General features: G+C 41.5%; 1 non-coding gene across 1 annotated transcript; it reads left to right on the top strand.

The window, feature by feature from the left end:
* Nucleotides 1-19,374: 19,374 nt before the first annotated feature.
* LOC133827901 (small nucleolar RNA R71) lies at nucleotides 19,375-19,481 on the top strand. The gene has a single exon (XR_009890549.1). It is a non-coding gene; the product is annotated as a small nucleolar RNA R71 (small nucleolar RNA).
* The last annotated feature ends 5,204 nt before the right edge of the window (nucleotides 19,482-24,685 follow it).

Here is a 24,685-nt window from a genome sequence, read left to right on the forward strand (position 1 = left end):
AATCATAATTCAAACACGTACATTCTCAAAAGCTCGAGCCCTATTCATAATTATAATCAACAATCGGGCCAAGCACTAATCACATATATCATGTATTGGGTGTAGTTTTCTTACCTCAAGTATGAGTATAGCGTAATAATAAGAATGACCCTCGAGCACGATCCCAGTTTTGAGCCCCTAGCGATAACATAGTAACAACCATAATATAGGATTCTGTCAATAACGAGAAAATAAAGGCTTCCGGACCGAGTCCTAGCCTTCGTGACCACGAATTCTACTAAACCGGGTAGTAGAATCGATCCCGAGCCCTTAGGTTTAAATTCTTGTAACTCAAGAACTACGGTGGCCAATACAGCCCAGGCGAGCTGCGACTTGCCCCTAGGGGTTGCGTCGCGCCTCCCAAGTCAGAGGCCCTCCTCTTTCCTGGAATTAGGACACAGGCCATGTCTTGCCTTAGAGGGTCGCGGTGCGCCTCCTAGAGAGAAGCCCCCCAAAAGGCCTTAGGTTTGGTTTGGTCGTGGAGCCCCAAGAACAGGGCCACGACCTGACCCTACGAACCCAGAATTCTCTGTTCTTTTCCTTAGCCAATAGCAATCAAAACCACCCCAAATCCATCCTAGAACCACAATTCCATCCCCAAAATTGATTCAACATAATACCAGCAACAAACCCCAGTTCAACACACTCAAAACTCTACCTAAAACTCAACTTCACAACCTTGAACCTCAAATCTCAAGAATAGCCAAACTTAAATAGAAATTCAATGAAAAAAAAAGTCTAAAACTTACTTCAAATAGTAGTTTATTTCCCCTAGATGCAACAAATCCAATCCCCTAAGTTCAGACTTTCAATTAATAAGATTTCAGCCAAAAATCCCTTGGTTTCCTCAAGCAATTCACTTAGAAAAATGAAAGAGAATGAGGAAGAGAGAGAGAGTTGGTTGAGTGAGCTGATAAAAGTGTTTGTTGTGTTGTGTTTTGTTTCCTTAAAGCTTAAGTTACTTAAGCTAATCCCGAGGCTCGGTGTAAAAAAACGTCCCTGATGGCAAAAGGGTAAAAATCCCCGATATCCCCTCCTAATCTCACTATCTCCAAATATATCCTAGAATACTTATTCCCGTTACTCGATAACCCAATAATGTATCAGTTACCCACAATATCCCTTGACTCGCCTCGAGTCGGGTATTGGGTCCGATTGTGACTTTCCCGCTAACTTGCTCCCTAGGATCGTCTCGTGCCGAGTAACCAAAATAAACCCACATAATAATGTGGTCTCTTACATATATACAATTATACCCATAATGGGCCAAATTACGAAAAATTTCCCTTATAATTAGAAATGGGCCCACATGCATATTTAATACACCTAAACATTAATATCTAATTATATTATCATATAACTCACATAATCGCATTGTAACACACAAATATAACTCATATAAGCATATAATTCCATATATTGTCAACCTGGCCCCCTAATCAAAGCCCTAAGTCTTATTAGGTAATTTGGGACGTTACACAAATACTTCATTTCTCCCATCTCATCCTAATGAAGAGGTGACTTACACTTCCTTCCATAAAACATTTCGTATGGAGCTACTCCAATCATTGACTGATAATTGTTATTGTATGAAAACTACATCAACAGAAGGTACTTACTCCAAGAGCCCTCAAAATCTAACACACATGCTCTAAGAATGTCCTCCAATATCTGAATCGTCCTCTCAGACTACTCGTCTGTATGAGGATGATAGATTGCAATGAACTTCAACTAAGTCCCCATAGCCTTCTATAAGCTACCCCAAAACTTGGAGGTAAAAATGGAATCCCAATCCATACCTATAGATTTCGAAACCCCAAGGAGATGTACAATCTCTCTCACATGCAGCTCTGCATAATGGTCCACTATGTAGGTTGTCCTCACCAATAGAAAATGAGTGGACCTGGTATATTTGTCTACTATAACCCATATTGAGTCATGTTGCCCCACTGTCCTGGGCAAGCCTCCCACAAAGTCCATAGTAATATCTTCCTGTTTCAACTCGGGAATACCTATAGGCTGTAACAACCCCACTGGTCGCTGGTGTTCAGCCTTCACCTGTTGACAGGTTAGACACTTTGCCACATAGTCAACCACGTCCTTCTTCATCCCAGGCCACTAATACAATGACCTTAGATCCTGATACATCTTTGTAGTGCCTAGATGTAATGAATATGGTGTGGTATGAGATTCATCAAGGATTTCTCGTCTAATACCCATGTTCATCGGAACACAAATCCAATCCTTGTATCTAAGCAAACTCGTCTTTGTAATGGAATAGTCCTTAGCTATTCCAACTAGGACATCCTCTCTGAGCTTCATCAACCGTGAATCTCTCATCTGGCCCTCCTGTATTCTCTCCAAGAGAGTAGACTGCAAAGTAATATTTGCCAACGGCCCACCACCAACTCTATCTTTGCTCTGGTCATGTCTTCTGCCAATTCCTTCGATATCTGCTTCAAACTAAACAACTATACTAGGCCCTTCCGACTCAAAGTGTCCACCACTACATTTACTTTCCCTGACTGATAGATGATCTCACATTCATAATCCTGTACAAACTCTAGCCAACGTCTCTGTCGCATGTTTAGTTCCTTCTGGGTGAAGAAATACTTAAAGCTCTTATGATCGGTGTATATCTCACACTTCTCTCCATACAAATAGTGTCGCCACACTTTCTGTACAAATACCACTGCTGCTAATTCCAAATCATGAGTAAGGTACCGCTGCTCATATTCTTTCAGCAGTCGCAATGCGTAGGAAATGACCTTCCCACTCTGCATCGACACACATCCTAACCCCAGTCTCGATGCGTTGCAATATACCACAAACTTATCCCCATCTGAAGGGAGATTGAGCACCAGAGAAGTAATCAACCGTTGCTTCAATTCCTAGAAGTTATTCTCACATCTGTTTGACCACACAAACTTCAGGTTCTTCCGTGTCAATTTTTTCAATGGTGTAGCGATCTTTGAGAATCCTTCCACGAACCGCCGATAATACCCTACCAACCCAAGGAAACTCCTAACCTCAGAGTCGTAACTTGGCAACAACCAATCCCTAACTGTTTCTACCTTGGCCGGATCTACGTTAATCCCGTCTCCATAGACAATGTGACCAAGGAATGTCACCTACGGTAACTAAAACTCGTACATCTTAAACTTAGCATACAATTAATGCTCTCTCAATCTATGTGATACCAATTGGAGATGCTGCTCATGTTCTGCCTCTAAACGAGAGTAAACCAAGATGTCGTCGATGAAGACAATTACGAATTGATCCAGATAATCCTTGAACACCATGTTCATCAGAACCATAAATGTTACTGGGCATTGGTCAATCCAAATGACATGACCAAGAACTTGTAATGCCCATATCTCATGCGAAAGGATGTCTTCAAAATATCCTCGTCCTTGATCCTCAGTTGGTGATAACCAGGTCGAGGATCAATCTTCGAGAATACTGTCCTACCCTGCAAGTGATCGAACAGGTCGCCTATCCTCTATAGTGGGTACTTGTTCTTGATAGTCAACTTGCTCAATCCAATGTAGTCTATGCACATCCTCACGGCCCCAGCCTTCTTCTTCACAAACAAAATCGGAGCACCCCACGGTGAGAAACTAGGTTTGATAAATCCTAGATCCAACAACTCTTGTAATTGTACCTTCAACTCCTTTTGCTCTACCAGATCCATTCTGTATGGTGCCCTCGACATTGGTTCTGCACCTGGTGCTAACTCAATGACGAACTCGATCTCTCGGTGCAGTGGCAGCTCCAGTAAGTCCGTAGGGAACATATCTAAGAACTCACATACCAATCTGGTCTCCTATGGTCCCACTAGCATGACCTTAGTGGTGTCCACAACAATATCTAGGAATCCTATACAACCTCCTTGTAATAGGTCTCTAGCCCTCAATGCTAATATCATGGGAATGCAGGGTCCATGCACAGTGCCAACAAAAACAAATGGTTCCTCAACCTCAGGCTCAAAAGTCACCATCTTCTTCTTGCAATCTATAGTCGCCCCATACCTGACTAACCAATCCATCCCTAAAATCATGTCAAAGTCCTCCATACCCAACTCAATCAAGTCCACTGATAGTTCCCTGCTAGCCACCATCACTGGCAATGACCTAACCCATCTCCTAGAAACTACTAGCTCCCTTGTAGGCAACAACGTCCCAAACCCTGCACTATAATAATCACAGGGCCTACACAATCTATCAATCACCTTGCTAGAATCAAATGAATGTATAGCACAAGAATCAATGAATACATTATATGGAGTGCCAGCACTAGAAAGTTACTACAAGAAAAAGGGGCTACTACTTCAGTTTCTAAGTCGGAACTACTTCGGTTTCCACATAAATTCGCAACCGAAGTAGTTCGGGGCGAAGTAAAAAGTGGTGAAAAACTGAAGTGGAAAATAGACTTTCCACTTCGGTTTTTATGTATAAACCGAAGTACAAAGTAGGTTTTCTATTTTAGTTTATACATAAAAACCGAAGTGGAATGTCTATTTTTAAAAAAAATCCACCAAATTTTGATAAAATTGAAATTAAATTTTAATTTCTTTCAATTTTATTTATTTATAACAGAAATAAAAATCACAAAATTTATACATTTAGAATTAATATTCTTATTAAATTAAATATTTATACATTCACATAATTGTTAAGTAGAATAACTTAGTCATTCATATATACATTCCCATAATTGTAATTAAGTAAATTAGCCTAAACATTCATATATACATTCACATAAAACTAAAGGTATGTATAAACAAAATAGCCTTACTAATAAATTTAAGTCATCAATCGACTTAACTATTCTTGTTGGATTGGCAAGATGTCCTCCCAACCCTTGGCAACAATTTGGCATATAGTAACTTTGTCATTTCGTTCATTCTGCTAAAAAAAACCAATGATAGACTAAATTAGCAACTTATAACAACACTTAAAAAAATTTCCTACTTTACTCTAAAACACTAACAACTCTTTCTTTAATTTTTTTGTCCAAATTATCTTTGACAAGAGTCTTCTTCGTTTATTGCGCTCTTATCCAAATTTCACATCCCTCTACATCTTCAACTCCTAGTTCTTTTTCCTAGGACATCCAACATAATTGAAGTTTAATTATTAAATTTTCCTAAGTCTACCAACATTTCAGCAGGATAACAACTGCATTTTAATATCTCCCAAAATTTTAAAACTTGTAAATAACACCCAAAATATCTCGACATAGTGTGCAAATTGAAAAAGGAAAATAATTAATAAAATCTATAGAAAAAATTGGCAGAGCTTCCTTTTTTTTTTAGCATATCCCAATTTTATAATTATCTATAAATTCAATACAAACAAACACAAAATCAACACACATAATTCCATCCTTATATCACCGCCAACAACAAATTTCCCAGAACATTCTTCACTAAAGTAAACATGCATGATTTAACTCTAATTTTATAAATAAATATTGCAATAGTAATAAATAAAATTTAAAGATTACTCACCTGTAATATTACTCTTGAAGTCACCCAAAATCAATACCAAATTGGCAACTAAATCAACAGCCCTACTAAAAAGCTTAAACAAAACCAAATGAAAATCACTTACATAATTAATTAAACTAGTTACATAATCATCAAACAACATATCAAGCTAGCTAGTTATAGAAAATAAAAAAGAAACGCCACTAATAATTCAAACATTTCAAGTTCTAACATTGGCAACAACATTACCTATTGAAGCTATGTTTAAAGATTTGAATAGCAAGTCACAACAATTTTTAAATTTTACTAATAGATATATAATAAATAACATTATATAAAATAACAAAATAAATAAAAATATATATAACACAAATATACTAAAAATAAGTATTAAATTCCAAATAATATAAAAAAAATTAACACAAACAAAGATCTAAGGTAACAAACCTTCTTTGATGCTCAAAATAACCTCTAAATCAATATTAGCAACTCTAAAACCTATATATGATAAACACATTATATCTATAAGAAAAAAATATGAAAATAATATAGAAAATAAAAAAAATCATACAAACAAAGATTTAGTGATTCATACCTTTTTTGAAGCTCAAGAACACATTTTAATGTAAGAAAACCACTCAAAGTCCAATAACAATACCCATTTCGAACCCTAAAACCCTAAGTCTTTATTTTCTCCCTCAAAAATAAAAATGGAACTAATATTTCTATTTTTAAGTAAGAAAAATGGTTTCAAATGGTAAAAAAAACATTAAAAAAGGGTGTATTTAGTGAAACCCTCGTGGGAGTACGACAACAATGGAGGTTTTCTGGGTTTGGCGTTTGGGATTTTTTCTTCAGAGAGATGAATGAGGTGGGAGCTAGATATTAAAGGTATTAAAACCCTTTTACTTCGGTTTTTATCTAAGAACCGAAGTAAAAGGGTTTAATACCCTTATGAGCCACGTTTGCTTTGCTCCACTTTTCAGTTCAGTTTTTTCATAAAAACTGAAGTGGAAAGTCCCAATATAATGTGCAAACCAAACATGACCCTTGTCTATTTTCTATTTTAACTTCGTGATTTTAAGAAACCAAAGTAGTACCCTATTTTTATGTACTACCACTCCCAAAAGCGAAGTAAAAACCCATTGAAAGACTTTTACTTCAGTTTTTTTATATTATATGTGTAAAAAATGAAGTAAAAGCCTATATTTCTAGTAGTGAGTTGACCTGTCACCACTGAGGTGTTGGGAAAACTTATACAAGATCCGATATTCATGACCCGATCGAACTCCGCGCGGTCTGCTTTGGCCTGAGCAACAGCTTTGGCCAGGGACTCATTTGCCTGGGCTGTCTCCCTGGCCAAGGCCTCCTCGGCGGCTTCCCTTTGGTTCACGGCTGCCTGCAGCTCCAGCTGGAGCGTCTCCATCTTCATGGCCGCCTCGGCCACCAGGTCAGCGTTTCGATGGGATAGTAGAGCATCCTGGAACAAAGCAAAGTTAGAAGAATCCTTACTGAACAAGGAAAAGGAGAGAGAAGATGCAAAGAAAACTTACAGCGGTGGCTTGATGGCGGAGAGCTTGGGAAATGAATAGCATGTCTGGGTTGGTGATGGTGGCGTATCCCTTCAGTTGGAGATTGGACATGGTGTTCCCCACCTGATCCAATAGGTCACCACGAGTGGGGCCGTGTCCTGCCCTAGCTTAGGGCGGAAGCCCGTCTCGGCGACTAGCCGATCCACGATCGGCTGAGGGGCATTTAAAGCCGCCTGGCGCTCAGCGAATTCAACTTGACGACGAATCGTCAGGGCCTTGTAGGTCTCGTCCATCCTTTCCCAACCACGTTCCCAGGTACAGGAAATAAGCTTGGACTGCTCGTCCCGCAAGACGGCTTCCCCCTCCTCAGGTAAGGCCGAATGGATGGGAAGGGCCACTGTTTTCGGAAGGTCCTTCGTGGCGAGGCGACTTTTCCCGAAGGACTCTTCAGCCGAGCCAGCCTGCCTCGTTCGGGGCCTCTTGTTCCCGGTTTCGGACTCCGCCGCGCCTGACCCTGCGGCCGTCTTCCTGAAACTCTGGCTTACCGTAGCTCCCAGGTCCAGATCAATCACTGGGGGTGAACGAGAAGGTTGGGGACGGTGGCCGGGTCCACGGCAGTGATAGGAACCGCGACAAGTGCAACTTGGCCAGGTCGAGGATCCGCCCCTGGCATCTCCTTGCTGTGGGGGAGTTCCAGGCCTGGCGCCTCGGATGTTTTCTTGGCAGCCTTCTTTGCCGCGGCCTTGGCAGCCCATATCTCAAGGAGCTGCCTCATCTCTTCCACGGGATCGGACATGTCAGAATCTCCTGAAACAAACACAAATGAAAAGGAGTTAGTACAATTAAAATGCAAACAGAGAAGGCAAAACTAAGAGTGGCCCGGGATGAACCCTTATCTAAGCCCCGAACATGACTCAATTCATCTAGGGCGAAAGAGTAGACTCGGTCCCCATGTCATCTGGGTTCAGGAAATTCCCGTATTGGAGGAACCCGGACAGATACATGAGAATTTCTGACCCTGCGGAAATGGGAGACGAAGGTCTCGTCTCCCCGTTAGCCCCGAACGCAGGGCCTCGAAGTGCTAGCCTATCCCTAGCTAAGTCCCCAACTTGGGGAGCATAAGTCAAAAGCATAGGTGAGTTACCTCACCCGGATATGCTAGCCCCAGGGGTCCCCATGTTCGGCAGTGCCTCCTCGAAGAGGGCTTCCAGCTCCTCGGAAGTGGCCGCCACCTTTGACTGGGCCAAGTCCCTCTTCCGCTTGGCCGCATCCGCGAGTGTCGTTGCCTCTACATCCTTGATGTGCTCCAGGGCCAGCTGCTCCCATATAGAGGGATCTTTCCTGCACTGTATTCCCCGGAGGCTCGGGGCGTTGATCGTCTGGTGGGCTACGAGCAGTCCGATCAGTCGGGGGTTTTCGGTGGTGATGTAACCCCCTAAGTCCAGATCCTCCACGCTCAACTCGGAGTAGGGTTTCTTCTGGTCCAAAATGAACTGAGTGAGAGGAGTCTGGGAAAAAGGTCCTGCCACCCAAGGTAATACAGTGAGAATAAAAAAAAAAGGAAAGATAAGCAATGTAGAGAATCGGGAAAATACTTACCCACTCGCTGGAAGTCCAGCATCAGCGTGGGGTTATTCCCTACGAGGAACCCGGACGTCATGAACCAGTAGTGTCGGACGTCCGAGGGGTGCTTCTAGGCGCTAGTAGGAGCGGGGTAGATGCCCCGCGACTTAAGCTTGTAGAAGTTGTCCAAGGTCTTGTCCTTAGCGTTGACCTGCGGCTCCATCTTGTAGAAGTACAAGATTTCTGCGGGGGTCGGCTCTGCGATCTCTTTCGTGGCGCAGAAGATGCGCCATCCCGCAAGCAATCGGTAGGCTTGAGGTAGAAGTTGGAAGGGTGAGATCCCCACGAACATTAGGAACCGCACGAAGTAATCATGAAGCCGGAGTGTAGCTCCCACACTGATGTGGCCTACGCTCCAGGCCCCGAACCCGTTCACGGAGGTGTACGCCCGCTCCTTTTTCCTGGCCAGGCGGTTGTGGAAAATTCTGGGAGTTGACTCTATGCCCAAGCCTGTCTCCAAGGCGTACAACATTTGGTAGTTCTGGAACAGGTTCGGTACCACGTCCATCTCCCATTTTTTGCCTTTAGGGGTCCGGGACCCGGGAAGAAGGACAGGGGCCTTGTTGACTTCCTCCTCCAAGTGAAGGGTGACTCCCGCTGTCATGGCTTATGATCTTGGAGCAAAGCAAAAAAAAAACCAAGTAGTCAGTACCGAAACCCAAGAAAGTCGGTTAAGGTACGAGGGGTCTCCTACGAACTGCTTGGAGTCCCCTCCGGATCAGGCCCAGGTTCACCAGGGAACCACAAGACCCTAATCGGGAACGAAAAGTAGGCTACTCCTAAATCGGTTCATCACCCTTTGTCCGGGAAGCATCCAGTTCCAGAAGGGCCCAGAGCGGCCCAGACCAGGCAGTCTCCCTAGCACTAATTCTAAGCACAAACAAGTTCTAGCAACCTAAGCAGATAAGCAAAATGACAGGAAACCTACGTTTGTAAATCTAAAAAGGAAAATGGCAGAAGAACTTACTGTGAATTGTTGGTCATGAAAAATGGTGGTTTTCCAGTGATAAGGACGGCAGAATCTCAGTCTTGAACTGACGAAGGCGGTTCAGTAATTCATCGACAGGACAGGCTGAAGAGTGTGCTCAGACAGAGGTGCAGATGCCGGAATTGTTGGGAAAAGGTGTTGCGATAATTTTGCTATGCAAGTGCACACAGTCGCGAACTTGTAATAAAATGGTAAAACCAAGTATCGTCCTCAAGGACTGAGTTATCAATTACCAGTCAATTAATCTCTTGTTCTATTTGATGAATTAAAACTTCTTGATTTTTGTAAAATACAGCAAAAGAACCGATAAAGTGCAGAAATAATAATCGACAATTAAATAGAATAATAACTAATAGTAAAAACTCGTAATTCAATCACTGAGAAACAATTAGGATATTCAATCTCATCAACTATCCTTCCTATTATTCCTTAATGCAAAGTATGAATTCTTCTTATTTTTTACCTAATTCAATTAACAAGTTGAAACAGCAGCCTATAATCATACTATGAATTATAAACTCAACCTAGGTGACAATTTCCTATATTTCTATGGTAAATTGAACCACAAAGGTAGCATTAAATTCCACAACTTAATAACAGCTACACAATTAATTCAGATACTTTCGTTCTAAATTAGAATTATGTCCAATATAACCAAGGCATAATTAAATCTCACTTCTCAGATTTTGACTTAAAAACATATGAATATGACTAAAGATGACCAATCAATAATCACTCTATAAGAACAGATTATATGGAATTGAAGAAGATTGAAGAAGAGGAAATTAAAATTGCATTAGGTCATAACAGAAATTCAAGAGATTCAATTGAACATCCTAAACAGACAATTAGTTCATAGTCATAGTGCTAATCACAACAGAAATTAAAAATAACATCAGGAAGAAAAACATGTAAAAATACTCTAAGCTTGAGCCTTCCACACCAGAACTCCTCCCCTCGTCCGTACGTACTTCTCTCTTCTTTTTCGTCCTTTAAAACCTAGGATTTTTAGATTTTAGAGAGGCGGGCCGCGGCTCTACATACACTATGCTGCGGCCCGTGTCAAAATTTCTGGGCAGAATATCCTTTCAATGCCGCGGCTCTACGAAACCATGCCGCGGCCCGAAGATGTCCTCAAAAAACCATGCTTCTGTTTCTCCCCCTAGCCGCGGCCCTACTTTGATCATGCCGTGGCTCTTAAGGAATTCTTCAATTCTTCAAGTTTTCATCCCAAAATTTCACCAACACTTCCAAATTGTATTGAGAACCATTCTTGATCAAAATATGATGAAAAACTCGGTTATTTCTTCCCTTTCTTTGGCATTTTCTTCCACATGCTCAATTCTTCCTGATATTCACAAAAACAACCAAACAAAGCGTAAACCCGTGCTAAAACAAGGAAAAACAAAATAAAAGACTACTAAAAACATCACCAAAACATAATAAAAACTAGACTCATCAAACTCCCCCAAACTTAACCTTTACTCGCCCTCGAGTAAAAACCAAGTTACACTAACAAAAAGAAACAAACACAAACGAACAAGCTAAGCCATCATTACCATCTACACTGCTTTGCCAACACTCATGAAATCTCAATTGCAATATTTATAACCAGAATTTCAGCTCAATTGCCTTAAAGTCCAACTTATACAGTTCAATTAGGGAAATCAATAATATATCATGAAAATGACTACAACACTTGCATTCTATCATATATGCTCAACTCATTCCAGACAATTCCACAAACCAAATCTACAATATGCTTGCATTACTCGACCTTCTCCACTAATGTCAACAACACATGTTTTGAAATCAAAAGGACTTTCACAGGTTATAGTGTTAGGCTTAGGTAAGGATAGATGAAATTCTCATTTAGGCTCAGTCGTTACCATAAGCATAAAAAAAAAAACCTTGAAACCCACCAAATTTCTCTTTACCACACCAAAAATCACCCTTTTATACAATTAGAGAGAGAGATGACAACACTTTTCATTATTTTCTTCTTTTCTTTTTCTAGACTTATCACTTTTTTTTTTTTTTTTTTTTTTTTTTTTCAAATCACACTCCCCCAAACTTATTATTTTCTATATATATATGATCAAGGAGTGTGACAAAGTGATATTATTCTTTTTTTTTTTCTCAAAAACTTCTCTCTCTCTTCTTTTTGTACAATCATACTGTATTCCAATCATAACAACTTCTTACTATTTTTCCTTCTTCTTTCCCACAGATTATATGCTTATGATAACAAAAGGAAAGGAAAACAAAAATAAAGAAGTTAAGAAATTTAGGCTCAAATAGTATGATCAAGAACAAAAACCAAATTCAAGGCTCAAAAGGGTAACTAAGGATAATTAACTCAAGGTCGGCTTGAAAGGCACAATCGATCCAAAAAAATTGCCTAAATCACTTTTCTAAACACATGTCATCAAGAATTTCGCCTCAAAAGCCAAATAATGCAAGTTCTATTAGATTCAAATTGTCATTCCACCAACCCTAGTCAAACACATATAATACAATCCAAAATGTTGTCTTTTCAAAACATATTAAAAATTTCCCACAGAACTTTTTAAATTCAACTCTAAAACAATTGAACCAAGCACACAGTTGAATTCAATTTCCTTTTCACGAGCAAAGACAAAGCAAGTACAGACAAGAATGATGGTTTAACTTTTACACTACAGAAAACTAAACTAAACAACGCAGAAAACAAAAATAAAACAAAATAAGCTCCCCCCCAAACTTAAGACGCACATTGTCCCCAATGTGATAAAGAAAAAGAACAAGGGAAGAGAACTTACCTGACGCCACATCAGTATGGCGGTGGAGGTGGTGGCGGTGGCCACTGATATGGAGTGTACTGTGGCGGTGGAGTGAAATAATTCTCATCGGCTGAACTCATAGTCCACCTCGTGACCAAAGTATTCAACTCCTCAATATGAGCCCGACCATATTCATTTTGTTGCACCATAAAGTCATTATAGTGCTGATTTTGCGCCTGCTGCGATTGGATTAAATATTGATTTTGTTGAATAATGTAATCCAATCGAGCATGCGTACTCTGCGTGTGCTCGTCAATCAGTCCTCCAATTGCCAAATTTTCATGTGGGTTGCTGGGACCCGCTTCTTCTACTTCCTCCTCCTCAGCGTGATCAGGGCCCCCTGTTTCATCAACCCGGCTGCACTTATTTGGCTGAGTAGAGTCAGGCTGCATAAGACAGGCTGGAGGGAAGACCGTAAACAAGGTCTGATTGATGGCCCCCATTGGCCTCCGGACTAGATCGCTGGAAAAGGTTGGTACCTCATAAGTGCTACATAAAGTCGAAAGGAAAGTACCATGGGCGACACTAGCGGTAGTGTTGAATCAACTGATGTTGCGTATGCTATATCGAATAATGCGGCCCACATCGACCTTCTTTTGAGTCATGATAGCGTACACTAACAAACAACGCTCTCGATCAACAGAAGACAGGTGAGACGTCGGCAGTAAACGTGCACACACAAAATAAAACCACGCCTTCGCAACTGGGTTTAGCTGCCACCTGAACAACTCTTTGGGCCTCCCATTATGATAACTGAAACGTGCCCCTTCCATACTCAATACCGCAGCCACCGCATCATAGTCTGGCTCCTCGAAATGGGCTAACTGCCAGTATTCATCCTCTTGTGCAGAAAAAGAGGGAAGGCCCAGTAATTGGTTGAATGCATAGGCTGATGTAGGCACCAATTTGCCTCTGACAAAATTATTCTGCTCTGCATCTTGATAGGAGAAGTTGGCGAAAAATTCATATATAATAGAGCAGTTGGCTGAATCCACATGGTTCGAGTCACAAAACAAATTCCATCTTCGACGCACTATTTCAGCTTTTATAAGTTCATAACCAGGGTGTTGTACAGCAGGGGCCTCATCAAAGTCAAACCCCCTTTCCCTTACCACCGATCTTTTATAAATCTTTTTAAACAACTCGGCAGCGTCCTTACTAACAAAAATATTAGTGTCATACTCAGCTGGGGCAGGCGGTGTTGGTGGTGGTTGAGTGCGTGATCAGGATGCTTTCTTGGAGGAGGTGCCTCTAAGGGGATTTCGCTTAGGACCCATAATATCTTTCAAAAAGAACCAACTAAACCCCCAAATTTGCTCTCAAGAACTTGAGTATAATTTCCTTTTTGGTGTGGTTCCCCCCAAACTTACTAATTACCACAATCAACAACCCCAAACACTAATTCCCACAATCAATAGTCTCAAACAATAATTCCCACAATCAATAGTTGGCAAACAATAATTCCCACAATCAATAGTTGGCAAACAATAATTCTTCTCACAAGAACAACAAAGAACAATCCACAACACCACAATGCAATCTAATCTCCAATCAAAAGCATTAGACTAGAGAAGATACACTTACTTGAATGGCACAAGAATCCTCCTTGACTGATGGAAGTCTCATAAAAATTAGAGAGAAAGATGTTTGGAATGTGATTTGTATTGTGAGAGTGAATGAATGAGACAATGGCTGATTTAGGGCTTTTTATCCCAATTTTCGGACTAGGGCCGCGGCATTACCTTGACTATGCCGCGGCCCGCATCAAATTTCTACGTTGGAATGCCGCGGCCCTCTCAAACATATGCCGCGACCCGCCTCGTGATTCTGGGAAATCTTGGGTTTAATGCCGCGGCCCTCCTCATCTATGCCGCGGCCCGCCCATTTTCTGCCAAATTCGTGAGCCTTTGGAACCCCCCAATGCCGCGGCATCATAGGGCTATGCCACGGCCCTTAAGGAATTTTTATTTTTTTGATTTTTTAAATTTTTTTTCATTTTTCACGTTTTTCACGATTCTAAAAGTACAAAAATAAACCAAATATCCATTGTTTACAAATACAAAAGTAAAAAAAAATAACAAGTAAAATATAGGGTGCCTCCTACAAGCGCTGTCGTTAACGTCATTTAGCCGGACGCAGAACCCTCTTCAGAGACGCTTCAGAAGGAGGATAGACTTCGCTTGATCAAAACTACCACCCAAGTAGGGCTTCAATCTCTGACCATTGACTTTAAATGAATCACCTGAGCTGCCCCGAACTTCTACAGAACCATAAGGAAAAACTTGAACTAAAGTGAATGGTCCTGACCATCTTGAATTCAATTTGCCGAGAAACAGTCGAAGTCTTGAATTGAACAGAAGTACCTGCTGCCCTGGTTGGAACTCCCTTCTGAGTAAGTTCTTGTCATGCCAAGCCTTTGTTCTTTCTTTATAAATCTTGGCATTCTCATAAGCCTCATTTCTGAACTCGTCAAGTTCATTCAGTTGCAACAGCCTTCGTTCACTAGCAACATTCCAATCAAAATTCAACTTTTTCATAGCCCAGAATGCCTTGTGCTCCAATTCAACTGGTAGATGACACGCTTTACCAAACACCAACCTGTAAGGAGACATGCCTATCGGTGTTTTGAATGCAGTTCTGTATGCCCAAATCGCATCATCTAACTTTTTCGACCAATTCTTCCTCGAACTGTCAACGGTCTTCTCCAGGACGCTCTTGATTTCTCTATTCGAAACATCAGCTTGCCCATTTGATTGAGGATGGTAAGGCAAAGCTTTTCGGTGATAAACTCCATAACGAGCCAACAATGTATCCAGTTGCTTATTCACAAAGTGTTTCCCTTCATCACTAATCAGAGCTCGGGGAGTACCAAATCTAGTAAAAATATGTTTCTGCAGAAAATTAAGGACAGTTTTTCCGTCATTAGATCTAGTTGCTGCAGCCTCCACCCATTTAGATACATAATCCACTGCCAATAGAATGTATTCATTGTTGTAAGATGGTGGAAAAGGCCCCATGAAATCGATGCCCCATACGTCAAACAGTTCTACCTCAAGAATCCCTTGTAGAGGCATTTCGTTTCTCCTCGAGATATTGCCAGTTCTCTGACATCTATCACAAGCCTTGACAAACACATTGGCATCCTTGAATAATGAAGGCCAATAGAAACCGCTTTGTAATACCTTAGCCGCCGTTCTTGATGCTCCAAAATGCCCTCCGCATTGTTGAGTATGACAGTGATTAAGAATGGACTGCATCTCTTCTTCAGGAACGCACCTTCTGATAATCTGATCAACACAGTGCCTATAGAGAATAGGTTCCTCCCAATAGTAGTGTTTCACCTCAGAAAAGAATTTCTTTAATTGCTGCCTTGACATTTCAGAAGGCACAATCTTGGCAACTAAGAAGTTCACTATGTCTGCAAACCAAGGGACAGCTAAGGTTTCACTTACCCCAAACAACTGCTCGTCAGGAAAATGATCATTGATTTGCACTGCTTTCTTATTTTCAGTCTCCTCCGCCTCAAGTCTAGAGAGATGATCAGCTACCACATTCTCGCTGCCCTTTTTGTCACGAATCTCCATGTCAAATTCTTGAAGCAACAGAATCCATCTAATCAGGCGGGGCTTGGCATCTTTCTTTGCCATCAAGTATTTAATGGCAGAGTGATCAGTGTAGACAATCACCTTGTTACCAATCAGATATGGTCTGAATTTATCGCAAGCAAACACAATAGCTAGCAACTCTTTTTCTGTAGTGGCATAATTAAGCTGAGCATCGTTTAGAGTCCGACTAGCATAGTAAATAGACCTGAATACCTTATCAATCCGCTGTCCCAGAACTGCCCCCACTGCGTAATCACTGGCATCACACATCACCTCAAAAGGCAATTCCCATCTCGGAGCTATCACAATTGGAGCAGAAATAAGCTTTTCTTTCAAGAAATTGAACGCCCTCAAACATTCGTCATTAAAATCAAAGACAACTCCATTCATAAGCAGATTCGAAAGAGGCTTAGACACCTTTGAGAAATGTTTGATGAATCTTCGATAGAACCCAGCGTGACCAAGAAAACTTCTAACTCCTTTGACTGAAACTGGTGGAGGCAACCTTTCAATGGTAGAAATTTTCGCTCTATCTACCTCAATTCCCTCACTTGAAATTTTATGGCCAAGAACAATCCCCTCTTTCACCATAAAATGGCATTTCTCCCAATTCAACACCAGATTAGCCATCTCACAACGACGCAGCACGTTCTTCAAATTACCCAAACAGAGGTCGAATGATGAGCCAAAAACAGAGAAATCATCCATGAAAATCTCAATACACCGGTCTACCATGTATGAAAATATGGCCATCATGCACTGTTGAAATGTTGCAGGGGCATTGCATAGTCCAAATGGCATTCTCCTGAAAGCAAATGTGCCATAAGGACATGTGAAGGTTGTTTTCTCTTGATCCTCTGGTGCAATAGCGATTTGATGATACCCAGAATACCCATCTAAGAAACAGTAGTAGCTGTGGCCTGCCACTCTGTCAAGCATCTGATCAAGGAAAGGCAAAGGGAAATGATCCTTCCTTGTTGCCTTATTGAGCTTGCAGTAATCTATACAAATCCGCCACCCCGTTACAGTTCTTGTTGGAATGAGTTCATTGTTATCATTTTTCACTACAGTCATTCCACCCTTCTTAGGTACCACTTGCACAGGACTCACCCATGCACTGTCAGAAATTGGGTAGATCACCCCAACATCCAACCATTTAAGAATCTGGTCCAATACTACATCCTTCATGGCTGGATTGAGTCTTCTCTGGGCCTCTATGGATGGCTTGCTATTCTCCTCCAATAAGATTTTATGCATCACTGTCGCTGGGCTTATTCCTCTAATATCTGCCAAGGTCCACCCAATGGCCAATTTATGCTCCCTTAGAACCCTCAAAAGTTTCTCCAATTCTACCTTTGACAGGTCAGCTGACACAATGACCGGTAAAGTTTCATTCTCTCCCAAATAAGCATATTGCAAGTGATCTGGGAGAACCTTTAATTCCAACGGTGGTGGCTGCTGAATGGAGGTTAGCGGTTTTTCAGTCGCATCCGCTAATTCTTGGAACTTTTTCCAATATGGTAAGAAAGAATTGATCCAGTTGACACATTCTCTGATCTCAGCGTCCTCATCATCATCGCCCTCATCACCCAATAATACTGCCTCTAAGGCATCACTGCTCATCCTTCTCTTGGAGACTGCCTTTTCTATCACATCCACACTAAAGCAACTGTCACTAGCCACCGGATACTTCATAGACTTGAAGACATTAAAGACCACCTCATCTCCTTGAACTCTAAGTTTAAGCTCTCCTTTTTGAACATCAATAAGAGCTTGGCCTGTGGCTAGAAATGGCCTACCAAGAATAATAGGGACATCTGTGTCCTCCTCCATGTCCAGAACAATAAAGTCAGCGGGAAATATGAACTTATCCACTTTCACAAGAACATCCTCAATAATTCCTCGTGGATGTGTTAACGATCGGTCTGCGAGCTGTAAAGTGACAGTTGTTGGTTTTGCCTCCCCCAAACCAAGTCTTTTAAACACAGATAAGGGCATCAGATTGATACTTGCCCCCAGATCACATAAGGCGTGCTTGCATTCAAACTTGCCAATGGTGCAAGGTATGGTGAAACTCCCCGGATCTCTCAGCTTTTGGGGTAACTTCCTTTGTAAAATATCGCTGCACTCTTCAGTGAGTGCTACAGTCTCATAGTCCTCCATTCTCCTTTTCTTTGACAGAATCTCCTTCATGAACTTAACATAACTGGGCATCTGCTCCAAGGCCTCCGCAAAAGGAATGTTTATGTGCAGCTTTTTAAACACCTCAAGAAACTTAGAAAACTGTTTATCAAGGGTAGTCTTTCTAAGCCTCTGAGGGCATGGAACTCTAACTGGCTGCTCAATGACAACTGGGGGACTCTGATCAGACTTCTGATGGTTTTCAGTAACCCTTTCTGAATTAGACTGTGCACCCATCTCTTTTTTCTGAACTACTGCCTGTGGAGGTCTAGGCTGCTCTGTTTGCTTCCCACTCCTCAGAGTAATTGCCTGAACTTGCTCCTTGGGGTTGACTTCAGTATTACTAGGCAAGTTTCCCTGGGGTCTGTTATTGAGCATATTGGCCAACTGCCCAACCTGTGTCTCAAGGTTTCGAATGGAGGATCTTGTCTCTGTCATAAATTGAGTCTGAGTGTTAGTAAGAGTCAACAGGGCAGCTTGCAGTTCATTAGGTCTCTCAGGTTGAGGCATTGATTGTGGAGGCCTAGGCTGCATTGATGACGAAGCTTGATTCATAGGTGGCTGAGGCATGTTATTCTGAAATTATCCCTGAAACTGAGGTTGTTGGCCTTGATTATTCTTCCACGAAAAATTTGGATGATTTCGCCACCCAGGATTGTAGTTGTTGGAGAATGGATTATTGAGCGGCCTTTGAAAGTTTCCCACCGCTTGAACTTGAGCATGATCCATTGGGGTGTTATTATTACAGATAGGGCACTGATCGAAAGAATGAGCACCACCACACATTTCACACCTCACTGCCATCTGAACCGCATTAGCAGACACACTACTCTGTTGCAACTGCTTGGTCAAAGAGGCTACTTGCGCTGTTAAAGCAGTAATTGCATCTAGCACATTCACCCCATCTACCTTTCTAACTCCTGATGATCTTTCCTCTGACCACTGATGGTTGTTTGTAGCCATGTCCTCCAGCAGCTCATAAGCGCCAGTTGCGCTCTTGCTCATAAAAGTGCCACCCGCTGCAGCATCAATAATGGTTCTGATTGTCGGACATAAACCATTGTAGAAGTTCTGTACTAGCATCCACTGTTCAATGCCATGATGAGGACATCTTCTAAGGAGTTCCTTAAACCGTTCCCACGCCTCATATAATGACTCTCCGTCATTCTGGCAAAAGTTATTTATCTCTCCCCTTAATTTAGCAGCTTTGGACGGAGGGAAGAATTTGGACAAAAACTTCTGAGCTAGATCTTGCCAAGAGACAATGGAGTTTGGCTGCAGAGAATTCAGCCAACTTTTAGCTCTGTCCCTTAGAGAAAATGGGAAGAGCCTAAGCTTGATTGCGTCATCACTCACCCCATTATATTTGAAGGTTCCACACAACTCCAGAAAGTTGGACAAATGGGTGTGAGGATCTTCAGACGGCAACCAATTGAATTGCACAGAGGACAGCACCATTTGTAAAATAGCAGGCTTTATTTCGAAGTTGTTGGCCTCTACAGTTGGTGGGCATATACTATTTTGTACTCCCGTCAGAGTGGGTAGCACATAATCTCTCAGACTCCTCTCAGCGTTGGTCTGAGCCTGAACCCCTTGGACAACTCCTGGATTTAGACCATTCCTGCCATCCCCATCATTATGTGCCATCTTCACAGAATTCTGGGTCTCTCTCTTATTCTTTCTGATTTGATTGCAAGACTTTTCGATCTCGGGATTCAGAGGAACAAGTGTGGCTTTTCCTTTTCTGCCACGCATATACCAAAATTCACCTGAGATAGACAAATTAAGCAACTAAACAGATTAGAAACGAGAGAAATTAAAATCAAATTAGAATAAAAATTAATTAGACTGATATTGATAATTTTCAGTCCCCGGCAACGGCGCCAAAAACTTGTTGCGATAATTTTGCTATGCAAGTGCACACAGTCGCGAACTTGTAATAAAATGGTAAAACAAAGTATCGTCCTCAAGGACTGAGTTATCAATTACCAGTCAATTAATCTCTTGTTCTATTTGATGAATTAAAACTTCTTGATTTTTGTAAAATACAGCAAAAGAACCGATAAAGTGCAGAAATAATAATCGACAATTAAATAGAATAATAACTAATAGTAAAAACTCTTAATTCAATCACTGAGAAACAATTAGGATATTCAATCTCATCAACTATCCTTCCTATTATTCCCTAATGCAAAGTATGAATTCTTCTTATTTTTTACCTAATTCAATTAACAAGTTGAAACAGCAGCCTATAATCATACTATGAATTATAAACTCAACCTAGGTGACAATTTCCTATATTTCTATGGTAAATTGAACCACAAAGGTAGCATTAAATTCCACAACTTAATAATAGCTACACAATTAATTTAGATACTTTCGTTCTAAATTAGAATTATGTCCAATATAACCAAGGCATAATTAAATCTCACTTCTCAGATTTTGACTTAAAAACATATGAATATGACTAAAGATGGCCAATCAATAATCACTCTATAAGAACAGATTATATGGAATTGAAGAAGATTGAAGAAGAGGAAATTAAAATTGCATTAGGTCATAACAGAAATTCAAGAGATTCGATTGAACATCCTAAACAGAAAATTAGTTCCTAGTCATAGTGCTAATCACAACAGAAATTAAAAATAACATCAGGAAGAAAAACATGTAAAAATACTCTAAGCTTGAGCCTTCCACACCAGAACTCCTCCCCTCGTCCGTACGTACTTCTCTCTTCTTTTTCGTCCTTTAAAACCTAGGATTTTTAGATTTTAGAGAGGCGGGCCGCGGCTCTACATACACTATGCCGCGGCCCGTGTCAAAATTTCTGGGCAGAATATCCTTTCAATGCCGCGGCTCTACATAACAATGCCGCGGCCCGAAGATGTCCTCAAAAAACCATGCTTCTGTTTCTCCCCCTAGCCGCGGCCCTACTTTGATCATGCCGTGGCTCTTAAGGAATTCTTCAATTCTTCAAGTTTTCATCCCAAAATTTCACCAACACTTCCAAATTGTATTGAGAACCATTCTTGATCAAAATATGATGAAAAACTCGGTTATTTCTTCCCTTTCTTTGGCATTTTCTTCCACATGCTCAATTCTTCCTGATATTCACAAAAACAACCAAACAAAGCGTAAACCCGCGCTAAAACTAGGAAAAACAATATAAAAGACTACTAAAAACATCACCAAAACATAATAAAAACTAGACTCATCAAAAGGCGACAGCGCAGAGTGAGCAGACGGTGGAAGAGTTCGTTGGCAATCTTGGACATAAAAAAATCCTCCAACTTCTTAGAATGGCTCGAGAGTGTAAAGGTTTCAAATGAATGCCTGAAGGGTATTATAAGGACCAAAATCCTGATCTCTGATCCAACGGATAGGATCGATCCCCCATCAGACGGTTTAGGATCATGCAGAGGCATTAATGAATCCACTCAAGTGCTGGATCCACTCCATTTCGATCCAACATCCCAGAGTAGGAGGCTCTTCAAAGTTGCCCCATCCTACGGTCCACCTCAGCGCAGAAGCATTAATGAAAAGCCCCCACGCGGACGGGACGCTTCGAAGTCCGAGCTGACACAATAGCCTAGGCCAAGCGACCCTTGAGGTAGTTGATGACCTTTCAGGGTCAAGTGCCATCGATGCAGTAGTTGCTGGGTGACACGTGTGCCCTTCATCGCAAACCGGGACTTCAGTAAACGAACCCGGACCTTGGTAAACGGTCCGGGCTCCGCAGTCGCCTGACACGCGTAGCACCCTTGCCACAGACCAACTATTCTAATATGGAACCGGGAAGATAGCCAGAAGTATCTGGGACCAATGCAAGCCTCCACCGGGCAGGCCTAGATGAAGGCTTGGGGGGTAAATTTTATCCCTGTTTCCTGTCGTGGGCCCGGGACCACGTTCCAGGCCCACTAACTGCCTAATTGAGGTTGGGCCCATTCCAGGCCCATTTGGCAAGGAGTAGGATGGATATCGACAGCCCAATTCTAGGCGAGGCCCGGAAGGCGTCCAGGAAGTATTGTCTGGGATGGTCATCTGGGAGACGGTTCAACTGGCTGGGGGTAACAGTCGGGATCGGTACGACCAGTCCCGATGGATGGTAATGATTCGGGCTCCTAGTGGATGATCCAGGCTTATGGTAAATGGAGAGGGACAGAGGTAAATGGACCCAGGTCAAGTCCCCAAGCTTGGCAGGATAAACCATCCACGACCCTGACTCTGCCCTATGAAGCGTGGGAGATGTCCCCACGTTTCAGCGACGGAAAAGGCCACCTCGGGATTGTACGCCGCTTGTTTAGATCTGTGCCGCCACTGCTCTGACCGATCTTGTCCCCTGAATCTGTCTCGTAATTCGAGATGCCCAGACCAAAAGCACCAATTTGTCCAATGATAGTTATGGTTTGTGCTAGCCCAATGGCCTCAAGTTAGCATTTTTCTTTGATATTTTATTTCTCCTGTACTGGGCTTCTGATAGAGAAGCTAGCAATATTTATACCTTTATTGGGCCCGAGTCAGCCCGGCCCACGCCCAGTGCTTCTGTGAACCTATAATTACATGTAACAAAGCACTGGAGAAGGGACTTTTTCGGCATGCATACTGTTACTCTGCTAAAACTAAGAGAAAATTCCATTGTTGTAGACTCTCTAAGTTCTAATACAACTGTCTCGTGGACTAAGGCTCGTTAATGCCCCAACCACGTAAAAATCTTGCTTACAGCCTCTAAACCCTTTCTCTTAATCTCTCTTATCTTTTATTATTATAGTTTCCGAAAATCTCGGTAAACAAGACTTCCTGTCATCGACATCAGTCTGAAAATCTTAATCGGTGTAGCCTACAGGGTTCAGAACACTACCATTGTAGGCTTACATATATTCCCTAGTCCGTCTTAAATACTTCAGAATATGCTTATCTGCTATCCAATGTTCCGGTCCTGGGTTTCACTAATACCTGCTCACTACTCCCATTGCATAGCAGATATCTGGTCTAGTACACAACATACCATACATCAGACTTCCAACTGCAGATGCGTAAAGAACTTTTCTCATTGCATCTTCCTCTTCAGAAGTCTGGGGAGATTGCTTCTTTGAAAGATGAATTCCATGGCGGGATGATAGGCGTCCTTTCTTGGAATTTGTAATTGAGAAACGTTCAAGCACTTTATCGATGTAAGATGCTTAAGATAGAGCAAAAAGTATGTTCTTTCAATCCCCAATGATCTAGATACCTAGAACATAACTTGCTTCACCCAAATCCTTCATTTGGAATTGAGTGCTCAGTCAATTCTTCACATTTGATAATTTCTTAACATTGTTTCCAAAGAGTAAGATATCACCTACATAAAGAATCAGGAATACAACTGTTTAATTTGCCTTCAGTTGGTAAACACAAGGCTTATCCATATTTTGCTCAAAGCCATAGGTTTTGATTATTTCATCAAACTTAAGATTCTAGGAACGATAAGCTTGCTTAAGTCCATAAATGGACTTATTCAACTTGCAAAATTTTCCTTCTTCTCCAGCTACTTTAAATCCTTCTCGTTGATCCATATAAATGACATCGTCAAGCTTGCCATTAAGAAAAGTTGTCTTGATGTCCATTTTCCAGATGCTATGGATAGGAAGATGTGAATGGACTTGAGCATGGCTACCAGACTAAAAATTTCCTCATAGCCAACACCGTCTCTTTTGGTAAAACCCTTTGCTACTAATCGAGATTTATAAGTTTCGATATTTCCATCAACAACTCATTTCTTCTTGTAGATCCACTTGCACCCAATGGCCCTACAGTCACTAGGTGCTTCCACAAGATCCCAGATGGAATTTGAGTACATGGACTCCATTTCCTGTTTCATGGCTTCGAGCCATAGTTACTTTTCAGGGCTAGCCATTGCCTGTTTGAAAGATAGCGTACCATCATCACTAGTGTCACCAACAACATATTAGTTTCACCATCCAAACCATAGCGAACTGGGTTCCTAGAAACCCTCCCACTACGTCGAGGCTTTGTGACTGTTTGCTCAGGGACAGTGGTACCTTCTTCATCGACTTGCATCAGTTGGACATAAAGAGTGGGAATTTAATCATTAACTCGCGTTGATGACGATGGAACATTGGTTGAAGTCAATTCTTCAACCATCTCTTCTAAAACTACTTTGTTGCGCAGTTTGATGTTTTGGACATAGTCATTTTCCAGAAAAGTAGCATTCGCAGAAGTAAACACTTTCTTTTATAAATTACTATAGAAAAGTCCACCCTGAGTAACTTTAGGATAGCCAACAATCATGCCAACTTCGGTTCGTGGTTCTAGCTTTCCTTCCTTTTTCCTCAAGACGTGGGCGGGACACCCTCGTATTCTAAAATGACGTAAGCTAGGTTCGCGACCATTCCAGTTTTCTAAAG

Source organism: Humulus lupulus, chromosome 3 (genome assembly GCF_963169125.1).
Source record: "Humulus lupulus chromosome 3, drHumLupu1.1, whole genome shotgun sequence".
Lineage (NCBI taxonomy): Eukaryota > Viridiplantae > Streptophyta > Magnoliopsida > Rosales > Cannabaceae > Humulus > Humulus lupulus.